Below are 26,021 nucleotides of genomic sequence, written 5' to 3' on the forward strand. Positions count from 1 at the left end.
CCTTGCTGTTCAAGCCAAATAACAGAAAGTTTACTTTACAGGGGTTTCGAACAAGGCGGTTCTATTGGTGTACCTTTGTTTTGATCTGACTTTTTTTATTATGAGTTATGGTTTTTTTTATTTCTTAACATTGGAAGTGATCGTATCTTACTAGGTTGCTAGCTACCGCTGCAACCCGGAAAACAGGAAAAAGCCTACGGCTTTTTCTTCTTTGAAATATTGAGAGACGAACGTCAAACAATCAAGTAGCTAACTAAGTCCAATGTATTCAATGGGTTGTTATTCAAAGAATCGTCTTTTATTGTAAAGAGAAAAAATATCCCGTTTAGGCAGAATGTTTTAATAGCTGCCACTTTTCTTGATTTTCAACCCAATATTTTTCCCTTGCTGTTCAAGCCAAGGGACAGAAAGTTTCCTATACAGGGGTTTCGGACAAGGCGGTTCTAAAGGTGTACTTTTTGTTTTGATCTGACTCCTTCTTTAGGAACTATGGGTTTTTATATTTCTTAACATTGGACGTGATCGTCTCTTACTAGGTTGCTAACTACCGCTGCAACCCGGATATTTATGTTTCAGTTAACATGGGCAAGGTGTCGTTCTTTATTGTAAATATGAAAATACATCAAAAATGCAATTTTTTTGACAAAATTGATTCTACTTTAAAAAGTATTTTATTTTTAAATACAAAAGTGACTAGATGTTGCAATTTCCTTTAAAATGAGCTATTATACAGCTCTCTATGATTTTCCAGTCCCCAGCTAGCTGAGCAGAAAAAAAAAGCGGAAAGAAAAAAATATCCCGTTTGTGGAGAATAACGTGGTAAAAGTCAATTTTCTTGATTTTCAAGCCAATATATTTTCTTTGTTATTCAAGCCAAAGGGCGGTAAGTTTCCTTTATAGAGGATTCGGACAAGGCGGTTCTAATGGTGTACTTTTTGTTTTGATCTGACTCTTTTTTTAGGAGTTGGGGGGTTTTATATTTCTTAACATTGGAGGTGATCGTCTCTTACTAGGTTGCTAGCTACCGCTGCAACCCGGATGTTTTAAAAATAATTTGTTTAAGTTACAGAAGATTTTTAACCCCATTAATTTCCTTTAAAATGAGCCATTGAACAACTCTCTACGATGTTCCAATGCCAAGCTATCTGTGGAATTACTAACCTATACTATATTTAAGTGGCGGATAAAATTTAGTGTAGGCAATAGATCGTTCTTTATTATAATTTTGGTGGAAAAATTTATTCTCTTTTAGAAATAATTTATTTTAGTTACAAAAGGTTTTTAACCCAATTAATTTCCTTTAAAATGAGCCATTGAACAACTATCTACGATGTTCCAGTGCCAAGCTATCTCTGGATACAAAGAAAAGAGAAAAAAAAACATATACCGTTTAGGCAGAATGTTGTAGTAGCTGCCACTTTTCTTGATTTTCAAGCCAATATATTTCCCTTGCTGTTCAAGCCAAGGGACAGAAAGTTTCCTACACAGGGGTTTTGGACAAGGCGGTTCTAATGGTGTACTTTTTGTTTTGGTCTGACTCCTCTGTTAGGAACTATGGGTTTTTATATTTCTTAACATTGGACGTGATCGTCTCTTACTAGGTTGCTAGCTACCGCTGCAACCCGGATCTCTTACTAGGTTGCTAGCTACCGCTGCAACCCGGACTAAAACTAATGACTAAAGTTCGTTCTTTAATGTATGTAAAACTGATAAACCCTGATAACCCTGATAAAAAACAGGAAAAAGCCTACGGCTTTTTCTTCTTTGAAATAGTAAGAGACGAGCAACCCGGATGCAACCCGGATTGAAAACCCAGAGTTAGGGGTTATGGATTTTTATATTTCTTAACATTAGACGTGATCGTCTCTTACTAGGTTGCTGGCTACCGCTGCAACCCGGTTGCCTATGCAAGTTAGTATAGGCAAGAGTTCGTTCTTTATTGTAACATATACTATAATTAAGTGGCGTATAAAATTTAGTATGGGCAAGAAGTTGTTCTTTATTATAATTCTGGTAGCAACTTTTTTCTTATATATTTTTTGGTAATCTTCATCATTGTGATAACACTCCTTGATCTTTTGTCTAGCCTGCTCAATTGTTGCTTTTCTATAAAGTTTATCACTTTGATAACGCTCCTTGATCTTTTGTTTGGCTGTCTCAATTTTGTATCCAAGCTATCTCTGGGTACAAAAAGAGAAAAGAGAAAAAAATATCCCGTTTGGGGAGAATAACGTGGTAAAAGTCAATTTTCTTGATTTTCAAGCCAATATATTTTCTTTGTTATTCAAGCCAAAGGGCGGTAAGTTTCCTTTATAGAGGTTTCGGACAAGGTGGCTCTAATGGTGTACTTTTTGTTTTGATCTGACTCCATTCTTAGGAACTATGGGTTTTTATATTTCTTAACATTGGACGTGATCGTCTCTTACTAGGTTGCTAGCTACCGCTGCAACCCGGATTTCTTAGGAGTTAGGGGTTTTATATTCCTTAACATTGGACGTGATCGTCTCTTACTCGGTTGCTAGCTACCACTGCAACCCGGATTGCTAGCTACCACTGCAACCCGAATTTTATATGAGCCATTAAACAACTCTCTACGATGTTCCAGTGCCAAGCTATCTGTGGAATTACTAACCTATACTATAATAACATTGGACGTGATCGTCTCTTACTAGGTTGCTAGCTACCGCTGCAACCCGGATTTACTATAGAATTTTGGGTGGACCGAAAGGGGTAGTACTGGTCATATGGATGAATGGATGGAAATTCTGAGTGACTTTGGATCTTCTACCCGACTGAAGCCATCGTGACCTCTGCATTAGGGTTGTCTTATGTTTAAATACTTTGTTTATGTTACCGTGAATCTTCGATATTCGTAAATGCCGATATTCAACGGTAAATTTCAGAAATAAATTTTCTTCTCTTGGATTTAGTCAGCGTTGCCAGTCAACTTTTTGAATTTAGTGCAAGGTTTGATGATGACAGGTTAGGTTAGATTGGGTTCAGCTATTTCAGGGTTTTAACCAATTTCTGATAGTTATTTCGGACAAGGTGATTCTAATGGTGTTCTTTTTGTTTTGATCTGATTCTATTTTTAGGAGATATCGGTTATTACATTTTTAACATTGGACTTGATCGTCTCTTACTAGGAGGATGCTGTCTCCCGCTGCAACCCGGATTAACATGTAAAAAGATGTATTAAGAAATTTAATATCATGACTTATATGTAACTTATGTTTTATAAGTCTTCGATAGTACAGTGGTAAGTATCCCTGCCGGTCACGCGGAAGACCGGGGTTGGATTCCCCGTCGGAGAGAATCTTTAATATATTAAATTTAAAGCAATATATCTTAAATTGAAAATTTCAAAGTTTAGCTACCTCCTAGCCAAATATAAAAACTTTCATATAAATTAATATAGGCAAGAGGTCGTTCTTTATTATATTAGTGGAAAAATTTATTCTCTTTTAGAAATAAATTATTTTAGTTATAAAAGATTTTTAACCCAATTATTTCCTTTAAAATGAGCCGTTAAACAATTCTCTACGATGTTCCAGTGCCAACCTATCTGTGGAAAAGAAAGAAAAAAAGAAAAAAATATGCCGTTTGTGGTAAATAACGTGGTTAAAGTCAATTTTCTTGATTTTCAAGCCAAAATATTTTCTTTGTTATCAAACAGTTCGTGGTAACGAACTGTAAGTAAGGAGCGACCCGGCTCAATGGTAACCGAAACTCTAGAAAACGCTCTTTACGCTAAAGTTTTTTATTGTTTTAAAAAATAAAGTTGTGAGACAGAGTCAAACTTTAGCGTAAAGAGCGAGGCGTTGAGGAGGGGACAGCCCCTTTCATATACGGAATAATTTCTGTTCGTTTTAAGTTTTAATGTCGCTCCTTACTTTCAGTTTAAAAAACTTGTTTTTTTTATTTAATTTCTGATCGTTTTTTAGTTAATGCAGCTTTTATTTGCATAAAAATTTTACTTTTCTTTTGCTAAATGGATGTCTTTACAAATTAACTTACGTAACTAACTTCTATATTCGTATATTTTTCTTCTGGCGAAAAATACAAAGTTGGAGATTTTTGCAGATTTGAGCTTGAAACCTATGTAATAGGGTTTTCAGATACGCTGAATCTGACGGTGTGATTTTCATTAAAATTCTTTCACTTGTAGGGGATGTTTCCCCCCTCTTTAAAAAATCGAGTAAATTTTCTCAGGCTGGTAGCCTTTGATGAGTAATACTAAACTTAATAAAATTTATATATTTAGAATCAGCATTATAAACACATTCTTTTGATACATTTATTGACATCAAAATTCCGTTTTTAAAAGTTTTGATTACTATTGAGCCGTATCGCTTGTTTTTTTATTTTTTTTTATTACGTATATGTTATTACGTATATGAGGGGTTCTCCCTTAGTCAATACCACACTCTTTACTTTAAAATTTAAAAAAAAATTTGATTCACAAACCCCTGAATCACAAAGGCCGTTTAATGCGAAGAGACAGCTCTTTTGAAAACACTCAAAAAAAATTGTAGCTTAAAGAGCGAGGTATTGACTTGGGGGAGAACCCCCTCACCGACGTTATAATTTCTGTTCGTTTTATGTTCTAATATTTCTTCTTACCTTTCAGTTGAAATATAATTATTCCGTATATGAAAGGGGCTGTCCCCTCCTCGACGCCTCGCTCTTTACACTAAAGTTTTTTATTGTTTTAAAAAATAAAGTTGTAAGACAGAGTTAAACTTTAGCGTAAAGAGCTAGGCGTTGAGGAGGGGACAGCCCCAAACCCCGGAATCACAAAGGCCGTTTAATTAGAATAGATAGCTCTTTTGAATGCACTAAAAAAACTGTAGCGTAAAGAGCGAGGTATTGACTTGGGGGAGAACCCCCTCACATACGTTATAGTTCCTGTTCGTTTTAAGTTCTAATATTCCTTCTTACATTTCAGTTGAAATGTAATTATTCCGTATATGAAAGGGGCTGTCCCCTCCTCAACGCCTCGCTCTTTACGCTAAAGTTTTTTATTGTTTTAAAAAATAAAGTTGTGAGACAGAGTCAAACTTTAACGTAAAGAGCAAGGCGTTGAGGAGACAGCCCTTTTCATATAGGGAATAATTTCTGTTCGTTTTAAGTTTTAATGTCGCTCCTTACTTTCAGTTTAAAAAACTTGTTTTTTTATTTAATTTCTGATCTTTTTTTAGTTAATGCAGCTTTTATTTGCATAAAAATTTTACTTTTCTTTGCTAAATGGATGTCTTTACAAATGAACTTACGTAACTAACTTCTATATTCGTATATTTTTCTTCTGGCAAAAAATACAAAATTGTAGATTTTTGCAGATGTGAGCTTGAAACCTATGTAATAGGGTTTTCTGATACGGTGAATCTGACGGTGTGATTTTTATTAAAATTCTTTCACTTGTAGGGGATGTTTCCCCCCCTCTTTAAAAAATCGGGTAAATTTTCTCAGGCTCGTAGCCTGTGATGAGTAATACTAAACTTAATAAAATTTCTATATTTAGGATTAGCGTTATAAACCCATTCTTTTGATACATTGACATCAAAATTCCGTTTTTAAAAGTTTCGATTACTATTGAGCCGCATCGCTTGTTTTTTTTTTTTTTTTTATTACGTATATGTTATTACGTATATGAGGGGATTCTCCCCTTAGTCAATACCACGCTCTTTACATTAAAAGTTTAAAAAAATTTGATTTACAAACCCCTGAATCACAAAGGCCGTTCAATTAGAATAGATAGCTCTTTTGAAAGCACTAAAAAAACTGTAGCGGAAAGAGCGAGGTATTGACTTGGGGGAGAACCCCCTCACATACGTTATAATTTCTGTTCGTTTTAAGTTCTAATATTCCTTCTTACATTTCAGTTGAAAAAACTTGTTTTTTTTTATTTAATTTCTGATTGTTTTTTAAATAATGCTTAGAAATCCGGCGCCCCTTCATAGAAATGTCCCTCACCCCAAAGAAACATCCTCCACGAAAATCTTTTCCAGAGTAACCCCGCCTCGAGCCCCCCCTCCAGAAAAAATCCATCCTGAAAATGGTTGTATACTTCCCAATAACCAAGAAATAATGCTGGCAAGTCTGGCGCCCCCGTCATGGCAATTTCTCTTCCCCCATGAAAAATTCCTTCATGAAAAGATCCTCCAACATAACCACTGACCCACCCTTACCTCCCACAACCCGAAAAAAACCTCCTGAAAACCTCTGTATACTTCCGAATAACCAATACAATATGTTAACATTGGGTAAAGTTCATAACTTTTAGCCCTCCCTCTGGGTACTTCGGGGGATTAAGTCATCCTAAAAGACATATTTATCATATTTTCGACCATGCTGAACAAAATGGCTATCTCAAAATTTTGATCAGGTGTCTTTGGGAAAAAAATAAGCGTGGGAGGGGGCCTAGTTGCCCTCCATTTTTTTGGTCACTTAAAAAGGGCATTAGAACTTTTAATTTCCGTTCCAATGAGCCCTCCCACGATATTCTAGGACCAAGGGGTCAATACGATCTCCCCTGGGAAAAAAAAACAAACAAACAAACAAATAAACACGCATCCATTATCTTTCTTCTGGCAAAAAAAAAAGTGTAAAATTCTACATTTTTCCAGATAGCAGCTTGAAACCTCTAAAGTAGGGTTCTCTGCTACGCTAAATCTGATGGTGTGATTTTCATTAAGATTCTATAATTTTTAGGGGGTCTTTCCCCCTTTTTTTGAAAATCAGCCAAATTTTCTCAGGCGCGTAACTTTTGATGGGTAGCACTAAACTGGATGAAATTTATATATTTGAAATCAGAATTAAAATATAATTCTTTTGATATATCTATTGGCATCAAAAACCCGTTTTCTAGAGTTTCGGTTACCATTGAGCCGGGTCGCTCCTTACTTACAGTTCGTTACCACGAACTGTTTGACTTTAAAGATGTAAAATCACACCTGCTAAGGTTTATAATAGTGCCACATATAGTTCTAAAGATTTTACTATCAAGGATTGTGTCACAGCACTGGGAAGGAAAACAAATTCATAATCATATAATACTCAATTATTTCAAGACAGTAAAAGTTATAGTCGTATAAATTTGACATCTTTTCCACGAGCTATCTGGAGTTCAGATTCCCTGGGAACGTACCTTGGAGATATGCGAACTAATTACCTGTCGTTAGACTAGATACAGACATATAAAATGAAATCAACACAGGTAAAAAGCAATAGATTTATTGAGACTTACATATTTAGGTGAACAGCAGTTGGTCACTTCAAATGACAACAACGGTGACTGAGATAACAACAATGATAACAAAAAACACTTTTCTTCACTATACATTCTAAATCCTGATCATGTGCCGTGGGAGCTACCCCACGATTGGCCTAAGTCCTCAGGCAGGCCAAACCCTCTGTCCAATAATCTGTCTTAATTATTTCTGATGATTCAAACGTTCACATGGCTCTTATAATTTTAACTTCCTTAGAAATATTGTGTGTAGTATCTGTTTTATTGCCCACTCTCTTAGCGAAATCCAAATCTGAATGGCGCCTTTCTTTGTCTGAGGCTAATTGCAATTTTTCTCTTTGCTCATTAAGGATTTTTCTTTCTTTTTGCGACTAGATTTAAACCTAATTTGAGGAAGTCGAAATTATCTTTAGAAAGAAGGAACTTTATTTTATATTTTAAATATATCGCATCCATATTTCATGGATGATAATCCCTGTTTATTAAAGGTAGAAAGAATTCGAGACATAGTAGCTTAAGCCCCTGGAACTTTGGAGAAATAGTGAGACTTTGTAGAACGGATTCAACCTCATGTACTTTAAACGTTGTCATATCTATCATTCCTACAATTTCCAAAGCCGCAACTGATCTTTTTTCAGAGTCTTTGGATAGCCAACTGTAAAGTGTCTTTAAAAAACATTGATATCTAGAAAATTGACTGTTTTTCAACGCAGCACAGCAACATTTAGCTAATTCTAAAAAATCATGAGTATTAAAATTGGTAACAAATTGGGGAACGTCTTTCCCTTCCGCAATCATAAGAGTCATCTCTCGTATAACAAACATTTTTCAATTTGGTTTCCACAAGTGAAAAAAACACTTTCAAGAATTGTTAAATCTTGCTTCACACGATAACTTTGGAGCAAATATTGAGCAATTTCCTCTTTAATAGCAAGAAAGTTGTACTTTTCTACAATGTATGTAAATGCATCTCTGTTTGTTGTTTCGAAAAAGAAGCCTTGTTCCAGAAACCTGTTTTGAAACCTTCTTTATAGTAATCCATAATACTTTTCATAGTTTCAAAGTTCAAATCATGGGCCAGCACAAAATTGGTTCGTTTTTCAAGCATGTCCGTTTCTAGCATAGCCTTGAAGACATCACTAACAGCTGTTAAAAGTGATTTCTGGACTTCAATGTCCCCATTATCACATTGAATAGTAATCACAGGGCTTTGTTCCATATTGAAATTGGTCAAAATTTGTGTAAGCCCAGAAATTCGACTCATTTCTGAAACCGAATTTGTCTTATTCTCTTTGTCTTGTGGTTGTGTTTCTTTATGTTTGAAGACTTTCCTTTCTTTTCTTTCTTTATTTATTTCTTTCTTTCCTTTTAATTTTTTATTTCTTAAATCGGAGAATTTTCGTAGAACGTTCAATAATGATATAGTCATATTAAATTGAAACCTCACCTTAGATAAAGGATGTTTAGTTCTCGTATCAAGTAACAAAAACCCAACAAAAAATCAAATTAGTTTAGAGTTTTCAGGAATTTTTCTAGTTTTAAATTAAAAGATTAAAAATATTGCTCAGATACCATAAATATTTTTGCAGTTTATAACTTTAGCAATTCTGAACTGAAATCTAAAAAAAAAATATTTTTCTCAGTTTTTACGTTACGTCACTCGTTACGTCATATATGGTTAATAGTACATAATTGGTGTTAGATGTTACGTCATGTCACTTAATACGTCATAAATGGTTATTAGTAGACAATCGATAGAATATTTGTTCTTTATAAAATATTCTGCATTCCTAATCCGAAATGGTCTTGCCTTGTCACGCAAGCCATATTTGCTTTTCGGGAAAAGATTTGGAAACACTTTTAGATCAAGTTCTTCCTGAAATAAGTCTTCGCTCTCACCTTTTAGTTTCTTTATTTGAAATTGGTCAGTACCAAGATCTTTCATCTGCCTAAAATCTTCAATGAAGTCTTTTGGAACCGCTGAATTGAGAGGCTGGACAGAAAAATGTTCAACCAATGTAGATTTTGCGCTTTCTGTCAGTTTCTGAAGGATTGCAGCTTCCGGTATTTCAGGTAAATTATCAACACCAACCGCTTTTTTAGCAAGACGTGCTTCAAGTATTTTATTTAAATCTTCTAGGGTGTATGCATGTATTGTTTTATAGAGACTGTTGTTCTCTCTTAACCACAACAGTGCTTCATGGACTTTTCTCAGATCTATTAGTGCAGTCCAAACATTCTTGTTGTAAGTAGGCTGACCATTGACAATGACTACAAAACTATCAATGTTAAGAAGTTTTTCAGGCTGAATATCTGCATTTGCTTGCACATCAACAGGTAGATATACTATTCTCCCCTTAAGAGCGTCAACAAGTTCTGTTCTAGGTCTCTTCAATGCAGTTACTTGCCCTAATCTGACGATCGTAAGACAAGGCATTACAAATCGAATCATTGCCATTTCAAAATTATTTAAACACTTTATACATTCCGGTGTACAGTCTATATGAAGATTATTTAATACTGATCGGACATTCTCCTGACTTTTCAACATTTTCCCAGCATAGTAATCACAGACAAAGAATGAATCTATGACGTCCTCTTTCCAACCTGTACATTGAATTAGTTGTTCTCTGTCATCTTTGGGTATGTCCTGTTGTAGGTGTTCTAAAATCGTGGCCATCATTACATCAAAACCTTTCCTATTTGAAAGGGATCTTAGACTCTTCAATTGGTATTTTGTCTTTATCTGCTCACAACTGTTACAATGCATTGGGGGGTATACATCCCTGATGTTAGCTACCTTATCAAGGCTCTCACCAAATAGTTTTATTATTGTATTTTCATCCACAGAAACTCTAATATTGCTATCACCGTAAATGAAGTCTTGACTATTATTACGACAGAGTCTACTTGACACTTCTTCTATGTAATGACTTAGTTCCTTGTACGAACCCTCAACTTTTAGTAGATTAATATGTTGTATAATCTTATATTTTGATACAGCCTTATATACACTATTAATGAAACAGGTCAAGACAGGAAAAGGTGGACCTAGTGCCCTTAGAGAACGAAAAAAGCTCTGACATCCCTAATTTGGGCTACAGTATCACGAATGCCCGTGCTTTCTTGTGTCCCTGCAATTGATTTCACAATAATCCAAGCCGCCAAGGTAGAAATTAACCGCTTTGTCAGTTGAAAATTTTAATGCTATATTATTTTCAAGGATATCAAAAATAATTTGACATAATTCAATATCCGTCGGATAGAGCTTGCAGATATCAGGGTGACATTGCCAAGTAACCTTCTGCCCAATTTTTGGTTTTGAATGTTTACTCAGATTGTTATAGGTGACTTCAGCCATCATAATTTCCTTGTCAGATCTAGTTCTAGAGCATTTTTCAATAGTTGTCTCGTACTTTTCAGGACAGTTTGTTCTACTACACAGAGAATTTTTTGCCAAATATTCAGTAGAACTAAACGAACTGTTTAAAACACAGTTAGAAATGCTTTTTTCTTGAGTCGGTGTTCCAGGAATTTGTTCTAAATCATTAGTCTTACAAACACATTTACTAATAACCCTAACAGGCTCGTTTTCGCCATAATTGAAAAACATTGCTTTTCCTTCGCTGTTGATAGGTATGCTTGTATATATATTTTTATTGCTGCTACATAAACTTCAATTGCTCCTTCCAAAATTAAAATACGAATTTTCTAAGAAGTACGCCTCCGTATATTCACCGTGTTGTCAAATATTTTCCATTGCATCTATAAACTGTTCCGCAGTTGCCAATCCATACCTTGGAATCTTTTCGTTAAACTGACAACATTTCTTTTGGATATTACTATGAAGCTTTGCCAAAGAATTTCTAGCCGACTTTTCAACAGCATCCGCTCTTTCAAAGAGAATTTTAATCTGTAATTTTGAATACTTTTCATGATCCCGATAAAACATGCGTAAAATGTTTCTCAATTTACAAAGATCAGCCTTCATTTTTGCCATCTTCTTGTATTTCTGAATGTAATTTTTCCCTTTGTCCTTATGCGTTCTTCGGTACAACCTCGCAGAGAATTTAATTTTTTCATTATAGCTTTTGTCACCCCAGTATCTACCCATTATTCTGGTAGCAACTTTTTTCTTATGTTTGTTTCGGTAATCTTTATCGTTATCATACCGTTCCTTACTCTTTTGTTTGGCTCTCTCAATTTTCGCATCCTCGATACGCCTTGTCGGTTGAATACCTTTGCTTTTCTCTTTTCAAGATGTTGTCTCTGTTTTTTGTATAGTAATGTTTTTTTAAATTACGTATAACTCTATTAGAACGCATCTTATTACAAAACAAGAAATAATATTCTCATCTAATTGAAACTTTTTAAGACTCATATCATGTACCCATAACCTAACAAAAAATTAAACTAATTTTTTAAATTTTCAGGTATTTTGTTAGTTTGAATTAAAAGATTAAAATTATTGCTCATATATCATAAATATTTTTGCAGTTTACATAATAACTTTAGCGATTCTAAACTGAAAAATGAAATATATTAAAAAATTGAATTTTTTGGTCTGAAAATACATAGTAAATTCCACATCGGGTAGTTAGAACCTAACTAAAAATAAAACTAATTTTAACATTTTCAGGTATTTTTCTAGCTTGAATTGAAATATTCAAACTATTGCTCGGATACCATGGATATTTTGCAGTTTACACAAGCTGCAAAGAACGCATAAGGGCAAAATTAAAAATTATATTCAGAAGTCCAAAAACATGGCAACAATGCTGACTGATCTTAGTAAATTTAGAAAAATTTTACGAATTTTTTACCGGGATTACGAAAAATATTCAAAATTAAAGATTAAAATTATCTCTGAAAGAATGGATTTTGTTGAAAAGTCAGCTAGAGATGCTTTCGCAAAACTTCATAGTAATATCCAAAAGAAATGTTGCATGTTTAGTGAAAAGCTACCAAGGTATGAACCGGCAACTGTGGAACAGTTTATAGATGTAATGGGAAATTTTATAGATCACTGTGAATATATGGAGGCATAATTGTTCTTTACTTAGTTTCAGCTTTATCGAATTACATCCAAAGACTATGACGTCATTGTTTAATATTGTATATAAAAAATTAAGTTTTTCGTAAAAAAATTAATTAAAAAAAAAAATTAAGTACAAATAGCGCTAGATCTAGAGATTTACTTTAAAATGAGCCATTGAACAACTCTCTACGATGTTCCAGTGCTAAGCTATCTGTGGAAAAGAAAGAAAAAAATATCCCGTTTGTGGAGAATAACGTGGTTAAAGTCAATTTTCTTGATTATCAAGCCAATATATTTTCTTTGTTATTCAAGCCGCAGGGCGGTAAGTTTCCTTTATAGGGGTTTCGGACAAGGCGGTTCTAATGGTGTACTTTTTGTTTTGATCTGACTCTGTTTTTAGGAGTTAGGGGTTTTTATATTTCTTAACATTGGACGTGATCGTCTCTTACTAGGTTGCTAGCTACCGCTGCAACCCGGATTACAATAAAATAGCAATTTATTCTGTTTTTTAGGTGTTTCAATTGAATTTGATAAATTTTTTTATTAATTTTCCGCATTTTATTTTCATTCAAAAAGATATTAAATTGTTCAGGTACAATATAAACTATATCCTTTCTAGTAAAAAAGAAGATGAAGTTATGGAGAATTTTCCACTTTTAAGATAAACAATTCAATTATATTTTTAGATGTTCGTTACCACCCAGTGTTTTGAACTCAAATCCTTCTTAGCAGAATGACAAATCCATCTCCACTGGACCGTGGTAACTGCTTATATAAATATACCATTCAGTATATGGTGTCTAAGATTTAATAAAAAAAGTGTGAAAATTATCCCATACGATTTAGGAGTAATTAATTTTTTCTGCTCAATTATTATTTTTATAGAATGAACTATATAAGAAAACAAATATGTTTCGTTAAAAAATGTCTAGTAAAGAACGAACTCCAGCTAATAGTAACCCATTTAAAAACAAATATAAAAAGTAACTGCCAACTGAGGAAGAATCCTAATTTGAAGCTGATTTAGGAATGTGTAGCTTTATAAATAAGTTTTTGCTTTTTTTGTCCAAAATAAATTAAATATAGAGACGTCTCTGATATATATAGCCTGGTTACAAACAGGAAAAAGCCTACGGCTTTTTTTTCTTTGAAATAGTAAGAGACGAACATCAAACAATCAAGTAGCTAACTAAGTCCAATGTTTCCAATGGTTTGTTATTCCAATGATTGTATTTTATTGTAATAATTTACAAATAATATTTATGATGAACTATGTTGGTCCTTTATATAATTTTAAAATGAGCCATTAATCAACTCTCTATGATGTACCAATGCCAAGTTATCTGTGGAATTACTAACCTATACTATAATTAAGTGGCGTATAAAATTTAGTATAGGCAAGAGGTCGTTCTTTATTATAATAATATTTTTAACTCCATTAATTTCCTTTAAAATGAGCCATTGAACAACTCTCTACAATGTTCCAGTGCCAAGCTATCTGTGGAATTACTAACTATAATTCAATTCAGTGATAAACTAAAATATAATTCAGTGGCGTATAAAATTTAGTATAGGTATGAGGTCATTCTTTATTATAAATACAAATAGTAAGAGACGAAACTCAAACAATCAAGTAGCTAAATCCAATGTATGGAGTGGTTTGCTATTTCAGTGATCGTCTTTTAATGTAACCTACTTTTTTTAGGAGTTATGGGTTTTTATATTTCTTAACATTGGACTTGATCGTCTCTTACTTGGTTGCTAGCTACCGCTGCAACCCGGATAACCTTTACTATAGTAAGGTGGCCTATGAGATTTAGTTTAGGCAAGAGATCGTTCTTTACTATAATGTTTTAAAAATAATTTGTTTAAGTTACAGAAGGTTTTTAACCCCATTAATTTCCTTTAAAATGAGCCATTGAACAACTCTCTACGATGTTCCAGTGCCAAGCTATCTGTGGAATTACTAACCTATACTATAATTAAGTGGCGGATAAAATTTAGTATAGGCAAGAGATCGTTCTTTATTATAATTTTGGTGGAAAAATTTATTCTCTTTTAGAAATAATTTATTTTAGTTACAAAAAGTTTTTAACCCAATTAATTTCCTTTAAAATGAGCCATTGAACAACTATCTACGATGTTCCAGTGCCAAGCTATCTCTGGATACAAAGAAAAGAGAAAAAAAACATATACCGTTAAGGCAGAATGTTATAGTAGCTGCCACTTTTCTTGATTTTCAAGCCAATATATTTCCCTTGCTGTTCAAGCCAAGGGACAGAAAGTTTCCTACACAGGGGTTTTGGACAAGGCGGTTCTAATGGTGTACTTTTTGTTTTGGTCTGACTCCTTTGTTAGGAACTATGGGTTTTTATATTTCTTAACATTGGACGTGATCGTCTCTTACTAGGTTGCTAGCTACCGCTGCAACCCGGATAATGACTAAAGTTCGTTCTTTAATGTATGTAAAACTGATAAACCCTGATAACCCTGATAAAAAACAGGAAAAAGCCTACGGCTTTTTCTTCTTTGAAATAGTAAGAGACGAGCAACCCGGATGCAACCCGGATTGACAACCCAGATTTAGGGGTTATGGATTTTTATATTTCTTAACATTAGACGTGATCGTCTCTTACTAGGTTGCTGGCTACCGCTGCAACCCGGTTGCCTATGCAAGTTAGTATAGGCAAGAGCTCGTTCTTTATTGTAACATATACTATAATTAAGTGGCGTATAAAATTTAGTATGGGCAAGAGGTCGTTCTTTATTATAATTCTGGTAGCAACTTTTTTCTTATATATTTTTTGGTAATCTTCATCATTGTGATAACACTCCTTGATCTTTTGTCTAGCCTGCTCAATTGTTGCTTTTCTATAAAGTTTATCACTTTGATAACGCTCCTTGATCTTTTGTTTGGCTGTCTCGATTTTCGCTTCTCTATAATCTTCATCATTGTAATAACATATCTTGCTGTTTTGTTTTGCTCTCTCAATTATTACTTCTCGATACGCCTGGTCGGTTGAATACCTTTGTTTTTTCTTTTCAAGATACTATCTCTGTTTTTTTTTTGTAGAACTGTTTTTTTAACTTGCGTGTAGCTCGCTTTGATCTAACTATTATGTATTCATGAACGAGACCATTTAAAGTGTTGACGTTCCTTATATAGTAAATCAATTTCTTCCTGAAATAAGTCTTCGCTCTCACCTTTTAGTTTCTTGATTTGAAATTGGTCAGTACCAAGATCTTTCATTTGCTTAAAATCTTCAATGAAGTCTTTTGGAACCGCTGAATTGAGAGGCTGGACAGAAAAATGTTCAACCAATGTAGATTTTGCGCTTTCTGTCAGTTTCTGAAGGATTGCAGCTTCCGGTATTTCAGGTAAATTATCAACACCAACCGCTTTTTCAGCAAGACGGGCTTCAAGTATTTTTTTTAAATCTTCTAGGGTGTATGCATGTATTGTTTTATAGAGACTGTTGTTCTCTCTTAACCACAACAGTGCTTCATGGACTTTTCTCAGATCTATTAGTGCAGTCCAAACATTCTTGTTGTAAGTAGGCTGACCATTGACAATGACTACAAAACTATCAATGTTAAGAAGTTTTTCAGGCTGAATATCTGCATTTGCTTGCACATCAACAGGTAGATATACTATTCTCCCCTTAAGAGCGTCAACAAGTTCTGTTCTAGGTGTCTTCAATGCAGTTACTTGCCCTAATCTGACGATCGTAAGACAAGGCATTACAAATCGAATCATTGCCATTTCAAAATTATTTAAACACTTTATACATTCCGGTGTACAGTCTATATGAAGGTTATTTAATACTGATCGGACATTCTCCTGACTTTTCAACATTTTCCCAGCACAGTAATCACAGACAAAGAATGAATCTATGACATCCTCTTTCCAACCTGTACATTGAATTAGTTGTTCTCTGTCATCTTTGGGTATGTCCTGTTGTAGGTGTTCTAAAATCGTGGCCATCATTACATCAAAACCTTTCTTATTTGAAAGGGATCTTAGACTCTTCAATTGGTATTTTGTCTTTATCTGCTCACAACTGTCACAATGCATTGTGGGGTATACATCCCTAATGTTAGCTACCTTATCAAGGCTCTCACCAAATAATTTTATTATTGTATTTTCATCCACAGAAACTCTAATATTGCTATCACCGTAAATGAAGTCTTGACTATTATTACGACAGAGTCTACTTGACACTTCTTCTATGTAATGACTTAGTTCCTTGTACGAGCCCTCGACTTTTAGTAGATTAATATGTTGTATAATCTTACATTTTGATACTGCCTTATATACGCTATTAATGAAACAGTTCAAGACAGGAAAATGTGGAGCTAGTGCCCTTAGAGAACGCAAATAGCTCTGACATCCCTCATTTGGGCTACAGTATAACGAATGCCCATGCTTTCTTGTGTCCCTGTAATTGATTTCACAATAATCCAAGCCGCCAAGGTAGAAATTAACCACTTTGTCAGTTGAAAATTTTAATGCTATATTATTTTCAAGGATATCAAAAAGAATTTGACATAATTCAATATCCGTCGGATAGAGCTTGCAGATATCAGGGTGACATTGCCAAGTAACCTGCTGCCCAATTTTTGGTTTTGAATGTTTACTCAGATTGTTATAGGTGACTTCAGCCATCATAATTTCCTTGTCAGATCTAGTTTTAGAGCATTTTTCAATAGTTGTCTCGTACTTTTCAGGACAGTTTGTTCTACTACACAGAGAATTTTTTGCCAAATATTCAGTAGAACTAAACGAACTGTTTAAAACACAGTTAGAAATGCTTTTTTCTTGAGTCGGTGTTCCAGGAATTTGTTCTAAATCATTAGTCTTACAAACACATTTACTAATAACCCTAACAGGCTCGTTTTCGCCATAATTGAAAAACATTGCTTTTCCTTCGCTGTTGATAGGTATGCTTGTATATATATTTTTATTGCTGCTACATAAACTGCAATTGCTCCTTCCAAAATTAATATACGAATTTTCTAAGAAGTACGCCTCCGTATATTCACTGTGTTGTCGAACATTTTCCATTGCATCTATAAACTGTTCCGCAGTTGCCAATCCATACCTTGGAAGCTTTTCGTTAAACTGACAACATTTCTTTTGGATATTACTATGAAGCTTTGCCAAGGAATTTCTAGCCAACTTTTCAACAGCATCCGCTCTTTCAAAGAGAATTTTAATCTGTAATTTTGAATACTTTTTGTGATCCCGATAAAACATGCGTAAAATGTTTCTCAATTTACAAAGATCAGCCTGCATTTTTGCCATCTTCTTGTATTTCTGAATGTAATTTTTCCCTTTGTCCTTATGCGATCTTCGGTACAACCTCGCAGAGAATTTAATTTTTGCATTATAGATTTTGTCACCCCAGTAACGCTCCTTGATCTTTTGTTTGGCTGTCTCAATTTTTGCATGTGTATAATCTTCATCATTGTGATAACACATCTTGCTGTTTTGTTTTGCTCTCTCAATTATTACTTCTCGATACGGCTGGTCGGTTGAATACCTTTGTTTTTCTCTTTCAATTTTTATTTCTCGATGCACCTGGTCGGTTGAATACCTTTGCTTTTCTCTTTTAAAGATACTATCTCTGTTGTTTGTGTACTACTGTTTTTTCAAATTGCGTATAGCTTGCTTCGATCTAACCATTATTCTAATCAAGAATGAGAGAATTTACATCTGTGTCGTTCTTAAGTAGTAATTATGACGTCACGGCGTAATGATTTTATTGACGTCAAGGCGCAATGATATTATTTCATGACGTCATCAGAAACAACAATATAATTTCGTGTTTTTCTATTCACGTCATAGCTCTAATATAAAGCTACGACATTCATTATTTATCTAGTAGGGTTTCAGACAAGGTAGTTCTAATGATGTACTTTTGTTTTGATCTTACTCTATTTTTAGGAGTTTTGTTATATTTCTTAGCATGGGACTGATCGTCTCTTACTAGGTTGCTAGCTACTGCTGCAACCCAAATTCACATATATATTTATTTATGAGAGGCAGCCTGGCCGAGTGGTCCAAGACACTGGTGTTAGCCACCAGTCTCTTCGGAGGCGTGGGTTCAAATCTTACCGCTGGTATACGATTATGTTTGAAAGACTGCAGTGTGAAAAGACATCAAAAATGCAGTTTTTGGTGGAAAAATTTATTCTCTTTTAGAAATAATTTATTTTAGTTACTTTAGATTTTTAACCCAATTAATTTCCTTTAAAATGAGCTATTGAACAACCCTCTACGATGTTCCAGTGCCAAGCTATCTGTGGAAAAGAAAAAAAAAGAAAAGAGAAAAAAATATCCCGTTTGGGGAGAATAACGTGGTTAAAGTCAATTTTCTTGACTTTCAAGCCAATATATTTCCCTTGCTGTTCAAGCCAAGGGACAGAAAGTCTTCTATACAGGGGTTTCGGACAAGGCGGATCTAATGGTGTACTTTTTGTTTTGATCCGACTCCTTTGTTAGGAACTATGGGTTTTTATATTTCTTAACATTGGACGTGATCGTCTCTTAGTAGGTTGCTAGCTATCGCTGCAACCCGGAAAAAAAACACATTGTGCCCACATCGTTCTTTACTCAGGCAGTGCTAGCGCGCTGCCTATGATAATAAACTGATTACACACAGGAAAAAGCCTATGGCTTTTTCTTCTTTTAAATAGTAAGAGACGAGTCTCAAATAATCAAGTAGCTAGCTAATTCCAAAGGTATGCAATTTTTGTTATTCCAATGATCGTTTTTTATTGTAACTAGGTTTCAGCCATCTCTAAAGCCATGATACTATTGGAAATTACATAATCCCTATTTATGTTTTAGTTAACATGGGCAAGGTGTCGTTCTTTATTGTATATATATGGACTAAGGTTCGTTCTTTCTTGTAAAACTAGCAAAACATTTTTTAAGCCTGATGAAGATTTAACTAATGTGTCAAAAGTAAGGTTGCAAGTCGACGATTTTGTTTTGGCCTTATTATAATTGGTATGGTGAAATAATAATACGCATATGGCTCTTAAATCATACTTCTTTATGGTTCAATATGGTCTAGTGGCTAGGATAGTTAACTTTCACTTAACAGGCTCGGGTTCGATTCCCGGGGTGGGAAAATTTTTAACTCTATAATCTTCGAACATTTGAACCTTTTATAATTTATAATGATGCATAATATAAATACTGTAATCTTAACTATAGTGAAGTTGCGTATGCCAGTTAGTATAGGGAAGAGTTCGATCTTTATTATAATTAGAAATAATTTATTTTAGTTACTATAGATTTTTAACCCAATTAATTTCCTTTAAAATGAGCTATTGAACAACCCTCTACGATGTTCCAGTGCCAAGCTATCTTTGGAAAAGAAAAAGAAAAAAGAAAAAAGAAAAAATATCCCGTTTGGGGAGAATAACGTGGTTAAAGTCAATTTTCTTGATTTTCATGCCAATATATTTCCCTTGCTGTTCAAGCCAAGGGACAGAAAGTTTCTTATACAGGGGTTTCGGACAAGGCGGTTCTAATGGTGTACTTTTTAATTTGATCTGACTCCTCTGTTAGGAACTATGGGTTTTTATATTTCTTAACATTGGATGTGATCGTCTCTTACTAGGTTGCTAGCTACCGCTGCAACCCGGATAACTGGTATACGATTATGTTTGAAAGACTGCAGTGTGAAAAGACATCAAAAATGCAATTTTTGGTGGAAAAATTTATTCTCTTTTAGAAATAATTTATTTTAGTTACTATAGATTTTTAACCCAATTAATTTCCTTTAAAATGAGCTATTGAACAACTCTCTACGATGTTCCAGTGCCAAGCTATCTGTGGAAAAGAAAAGAAAAGAAAAAAATATCCCGTTTGGGGAGAATAACGTGGTTAAAGTCAATTTTCTTGATTTTCAAGCCAATATATTTCCCTTGCTGTTCAAGCCAAGGGACAGAAAGTTTCCTATACAGGGGTTTCGGACAAGGCGGTTCTAATGGTGTACTTTTTGTTTTGATCTGACTCCTTTGTTAGGAACTATGGGTTTTTATATTTCTTAACATTGGACGTGATCGTCTCTTACTAGGTTGCTAGCTACCGCTGCAACCCGGATTCAATATCATTTGAAAACAATTTGCACTAGTTTTTAATTGCGTCATGAGTCGCTTCAAGCTAAAAAAAAACCAAAATAATTTTAAAATTTTCAGGTATATTTTTGGTTTGAATTAAAAAATTAAAATTATTGCTCAGAAATCATAAATATTTGTGCAGTTTGCAGTTAAATAAAACTATTTTAATAAAGGTTTTTAGGAATTATTCTAGTTTCAATTGACGAATCAGATTTTTTAATTCCCTCCCCCCAAATTACATGTATATATATATATATATATATATATATATATATATATATATATATATATATATATATATATATATATATATATATATATATATATATATATATATATATATATATATACACTACTACTACATCACACTACTACTACTACTACTACTATATATATATATATATATATATATATATATATATATATATATATATATATATATATATATATACATATATATATATATATATATCTACATATATATATATATATATATATATATATATATATATGTCTACATGCTTTTTATAATGGAATTACTTCACATAAGACGTAAAAAATGAATGCAATATTTATACACGTTTATATTTCGACAAGATAATTTTATTTTATTTTACTTCTCAGTTTAGGATCGCTAAAGTTATTATTTAACTGCAAAAATATTTATGGTGTCTTTGCAGTAATATCAATTTTTAAATTCAAACTAGAAAAATACCTGGGAATTTAAAAATTACTTTCATTTATTACGTCATATAAAACGTAATAAAATAATGCAATATTTATGTACACACGTTTATCTCTGGACGAGATAATTCTATTTTATTTTAGTTTTCAGTTCAGGATCGCGAAAGTTATTATGTAAACTACAAAAAGATTTATGGTGTCTGAGCAATAAATTTTAATTTTTTAATTAAAACTAGAAAAATACCCGAAAATTTAAAAATTAGTTTTGTTTTTTGCTAAGTTCTAACTGCACTATTAAGGGCTAGATGTCGTTCTTTACGATAAATTTTTTCTGTAGTTCTCTTTCCTCAAAGTACATATTTGGATTACTTTACTCTTATAGTTTTCTCTTTCGCACTCCTTCTTTTTGTTCACTTGAGACCATTTTTTTCAATTTTAAAAACTCAATACATTTGTTAATTTAAAATCATGTTTTAATTAGCAGGAACTTATCAAAAAACAAAACTGATTTAAAAAATTTTCAGGTATTTTTCTGGTTTTAATTAAAACATTAAAATTATTCATCAGACATCATAAATATTTTTGCAGTTTACATAATAACTCTAGCAATCCTGAACTGAGAACTAAAATAAAATTTAATTATCTTGTCGAAAGATGAACGTTTATTAATATTGCATAAAAGAACTTAAATAGTGAAGTTAGAACTTAGCAAAAAACAAAACTAATTTTTAAAATTTATACAACAGAATTATTCCAATTAACAAAATTTGTCATTGACATGAAAATAATAAAGAATTTTTTCGTACTGAGGTCGAAATTTTGGTGCATCGAGTAAAATCCATCGAACAAGGATGTTAGCCAGCCGAGGCAGACCTGGAAGAGGTAATTTGACTTACCTTTGATCCTTTAGCCCGTCTGGATGTTCTGCATACTCTTGAAAAAAGAATAAGCAGTTTCCTTTTGGATTATTTCACAAAATAAAATCCAAGTTCTTATTTTTTAAGATGTTAAAAATAACAAATTTATTATTAAAAATAATTGACACAGGTCACATTAAATGCTTAAATTCACTAAAAGGAAAATATTTCGATCCTAATAATGAACTCTTACTAGGTTGCTAGCTACCGCTGCAACCCGGATACTATAACAACCAGGATGACGTCAGTTACAACTTGGGTTTCTTTTTATGCTATACATTACAAACAGGAAAAAGCCTACGGCTTTTTCTTCTTTGAAATAGTAAGAGACGATCCTCAAGCAATAAAGTAGCTATCTAAGTCCAATGTATGCAGGGGTATGTTATTGCAATGATCGTATTTTAATGTAATTTTCTTGATTTTCATGCCAATATATTTCCCTTGCTGTTCAAGCCAAGGGACTGAAAGTTTCCTATACAGGGGTTTCGGACAAGGCGGTTCTAATGGCGTACTTTTTGTTTTGATTTGACTCCTTTTTTAGGAACTATGAGTTTTTATATTCCATAACACTGGACGTGATCGTCTCTTTCTAGGTTGCTAGCTACCGCTGCAACCCAGACTAGGTTTCTAGCTACCGCTGCAACCCAGATAATTGACAAACACCATTTATGATGAGCTATATTCGTCCTTTATTTAACTACACCTTGAACCACCATATATCAGTTATTTTTGGAGAGAGATCGTTCTTTACTGTAATACTAGGTTGCTGGCTACCGCTGCAACCCGGATAATTTATATGTTTTAACATTGAACATGATCGTCTCCTACTAGGTTAATAGCTACCGCTGCAACCCGTATATATGATAAACCCAATTGACAAACCCCATTTATGATGAGCTTTATCGGTCCTTTATGTAATTTTGTTTTGATCTGAGTCTTTTTATTAGGAGTTATGGGTTTTTATATTTTTTAACATTGGACGTGTTCGTCTCTTACTAGGTTGCTAGCTATCGTGGCAATCCGGAGTTTATATATTGGTCCTTTATGTAAATTACTATGGGGCGTGATCGTCTCTAACTTGGTTACTAGTTACCACTGCAACCGGGATCATATAAAAAACCTAATTGATAAATACTATTTGTGATGAACTATATCGGTCGTTGTTGCTAGCTACCGCTGCAACCCGGATAACAAACTGATTACAAACACAGGAAAAAGCCTACGGCTTTTTCTTCTTTGAAATAGTAAGAGACGAACCTCAAACAATCAAGTAGTAATAGCTACCGCTGCAACCCGGATAATTGACAAACACCATTTATGATGAGCTATGTTCGTCCTTTATGTAACTACACCTGGAACCACCATACATCAGTTAGTAAGGGAGAGAGATCGTTCTTTACTGTAATTCCCTTGCTGTTCAAGCCAAGGGACAGAAAGTTTCCTATACAGGGGTTTCGGACAAGGTGGTTCTAATGGTGTACTTTTTGTTTTGATCTGACTCCTTTTTTAGGAACTATGGGTTTTTATATTTCTTAACATTGGACGTGATCGTCTCTTACTAGGTTGCTAGCTACCGCTGCAACCTGGATGGTGGAAAAATTTATTCTCTTTTAGAAATAATTTATTTTAGTTACAAAAGGTTTTTACCCAATTAATTTCCTTTAAAATGAGCTATTGAACAACCCTCTACGATGTTCCAGTGCCAAGATATCTGTGGAAAAGAAAAAAGAAAAGAAAAAAGAAAAAAATATACTGTTTTAGTCAGAATTTTGTAGTAGCTGCCACTTTTCTTGATTTTCAATCCAATATATTTCCCTTGCTGTTCAATCCAAGGGACAGAAAGTTTCCTATACATGGGTTTCGGACAAGGCGGTTCTAATGGTTTACTTTTTGTTTTGATCTGACTCCTTTGTTAGGAACTATGGGTTTTTATATTTCTTAACATTGGACGTGATCGTCTCTTACTAGGTTGCTAGCTACCGCTGCAACCCGGATTGCTAGCTACCACTGCAACCCGGAAAGAAAATATCCCGTTTAGGCAAAATGTTGTAATAGCTGCCACTTTTCTTGATATTCAAGCCAATATATTTCCCTTGCTGTTTCAAGCCAAGGGACAGAAAGTTCCCTATACAGGGGTTTCGGACAAGGCGGTTCTAATGGTGTACTTTTGAATTTGATCTGATTCCTTTGTTAGGAACTATGGGTTTTTATATTTCTTAACATTGGACGTGATCGTCTCTTACTAGGTTGCTAGCTACCGCTGCAACCCAGAAAATATCCCGTTTAGGCAGAATGTTTTAGTAGCTGCCACTTTTCTTGATTTTCAAGCCAATATATTCCCCTTGCTGCTCAAGCCAAGGGACAGAAAGTTTCCTATACAGGGGTTTCGGACAAGGCGGTTCTAATGGTGTACTTTTTGTTTTGACCTGACTCTTTTTTTAGGAGTTAGGGTTTTTATATTTCTTAACATTGGACGTGATCGTAGCTTACTAGATTGTTAACTACCGCTGCAACCCGGATATAGGATTTACTATAATTAACAAAATACCCCTGATTACAAACAGGAAAAAGCCTACGGCTTTTTCTTCTCTGAAATAGTAAGAGACGAACCTCAAAAAATCAAGTAGCTAACTAAGTCAAATGTATGCAATGGTTTATTATTCTAATGATCGTCTTTAAATGTAAAATTATCAAGGCTCTCACCAAATAATTTTATTATTTTATTTTCATCCACAGAAACTCTAATATTGCTATCACCGTAAATGAAGTCTTGACTATTGTTACGACAGAGTCTACTTGACACTTCTTCTATGTAATGACTTAGTTCCTTGTAAGAGCCCTCGACTTTTAGTAGATTAATATGTTGTATAATCTTACATTTTGATACTGCCTTATATACGCTATTAATGAAACAGTTCAAGACAGGAAAATTTGGAGCTAGTGCCCTTAGATAACGCAAATAGCTCTGACATCCCTCATTTGGGCTACAGTATAACGAATGCCCATGCTTTCTTGTGTCCATGTAATTGATTTCACAATAATCCAAGCCGCCAAGGTAGAAATTAACCACTTTGTCAGTTGAAAATTTTAATGCTATATTATTTTCAAGGATATCAAAAAGAATTTGACATAATTCAATATCCGTCGGATAGAGCTTGCAGATATCAGGGTGACATTGCCAAGTAACCTGCTGCCCAATTTTTGGTTTTGAATGTTTACTCAGATTGTTATAGGTGACTTCAGCCATCATAATTTCCTTGTCAGATCTAGTTTTAGAGCATTTTTCAATAGTTGTCTCGTACTTTTCAGGACAGTTTGTTCTACTACACAGAGAATTTTTTGCCAAATATTCAGTAGAACTAAACGAACTGTTTAAAACACAGTTAGAAATGCTTTTTTCTTGAGTCGGTATTCCAGGAATTTGTTCTAAATCATTAGTCTTACAAACACATTTACTAATAACCCTAACAGGCTCGTTTTCACAATAATTGAAAAACATTGCTTTTCCTTCGCTTTTGATAGGTATGCTTGTATATATATTTTTATTGCTGCTACATAAACTGCAATTGCTCCTTCCAAAATTAATATACGAATTTTCTAAGAAGTACGCCTCCGTATATTCACTGTGTTGTCGAACATTTTCCATTGCATCTATAAACTGTTCCGCAGTTGCCAATCCATACCTTGGAAGCTTTTCATTAAACTGACAACATTTCTTTTGGATATTACTATGAAGCTTTGCCAAAGAATTTCTAGCCGACTTTTCAACAGCATCCGCTCTTTCAAAGATAATTTTAATTTGTAATTTTGAATACTTTTCGTGATCCCGATAAAACATGCGTAAAATATTTCTCAATTTACAAAGATCAGCCTGCATTTTTGCCATCTTCTTGTATTTCTGAATGTAATTTTTCTCTTTGTCCTTATGCGTTTTTCGGTACAACCTCGCAGAGAATTTAATTTTTTCATTATAGATTTTGTCACCCCCGTAACGCTC

At 33.7% G+C, this 26,021-nt stretch overlaps 1 protein-coding gene and 1 pseudogene across 1 annotated transcript in view; both read right to left on the bottom strand.

The window, feature by feature from the left end:
- The window catches only part of LOC148944166 (low-density lipoprotein receptor-related protein 2-like), a 70,058-nt gene that overhangs the window by 37,638 nt on the left and 6,399 nt on the right, over positions 1-26,021 (bottom strand). The window lies entirely within an intron of this gene.
- On the bottom strand, positions 7,709-8,513 carry LOC148944167 (uncharacterized; annotated as a pseudogene).

The sequence above is a fragment of the Artemia sp. Qi Xiang Cuo genome, chromosome 14 (genome assembly GCF_049724085.1).
Source record: "Artemia sp. Qi Xiang Cuo chromosome 14, ASM4972408v1, whole genome shotgun sequence".
Lineage (NCBI taxonomy): Eukaryota > Metazoa > Arthropoda > Branchiopoda > Anostraca > Artemiidae > Artemia > Artemia sp. Qi Xiang Cuo.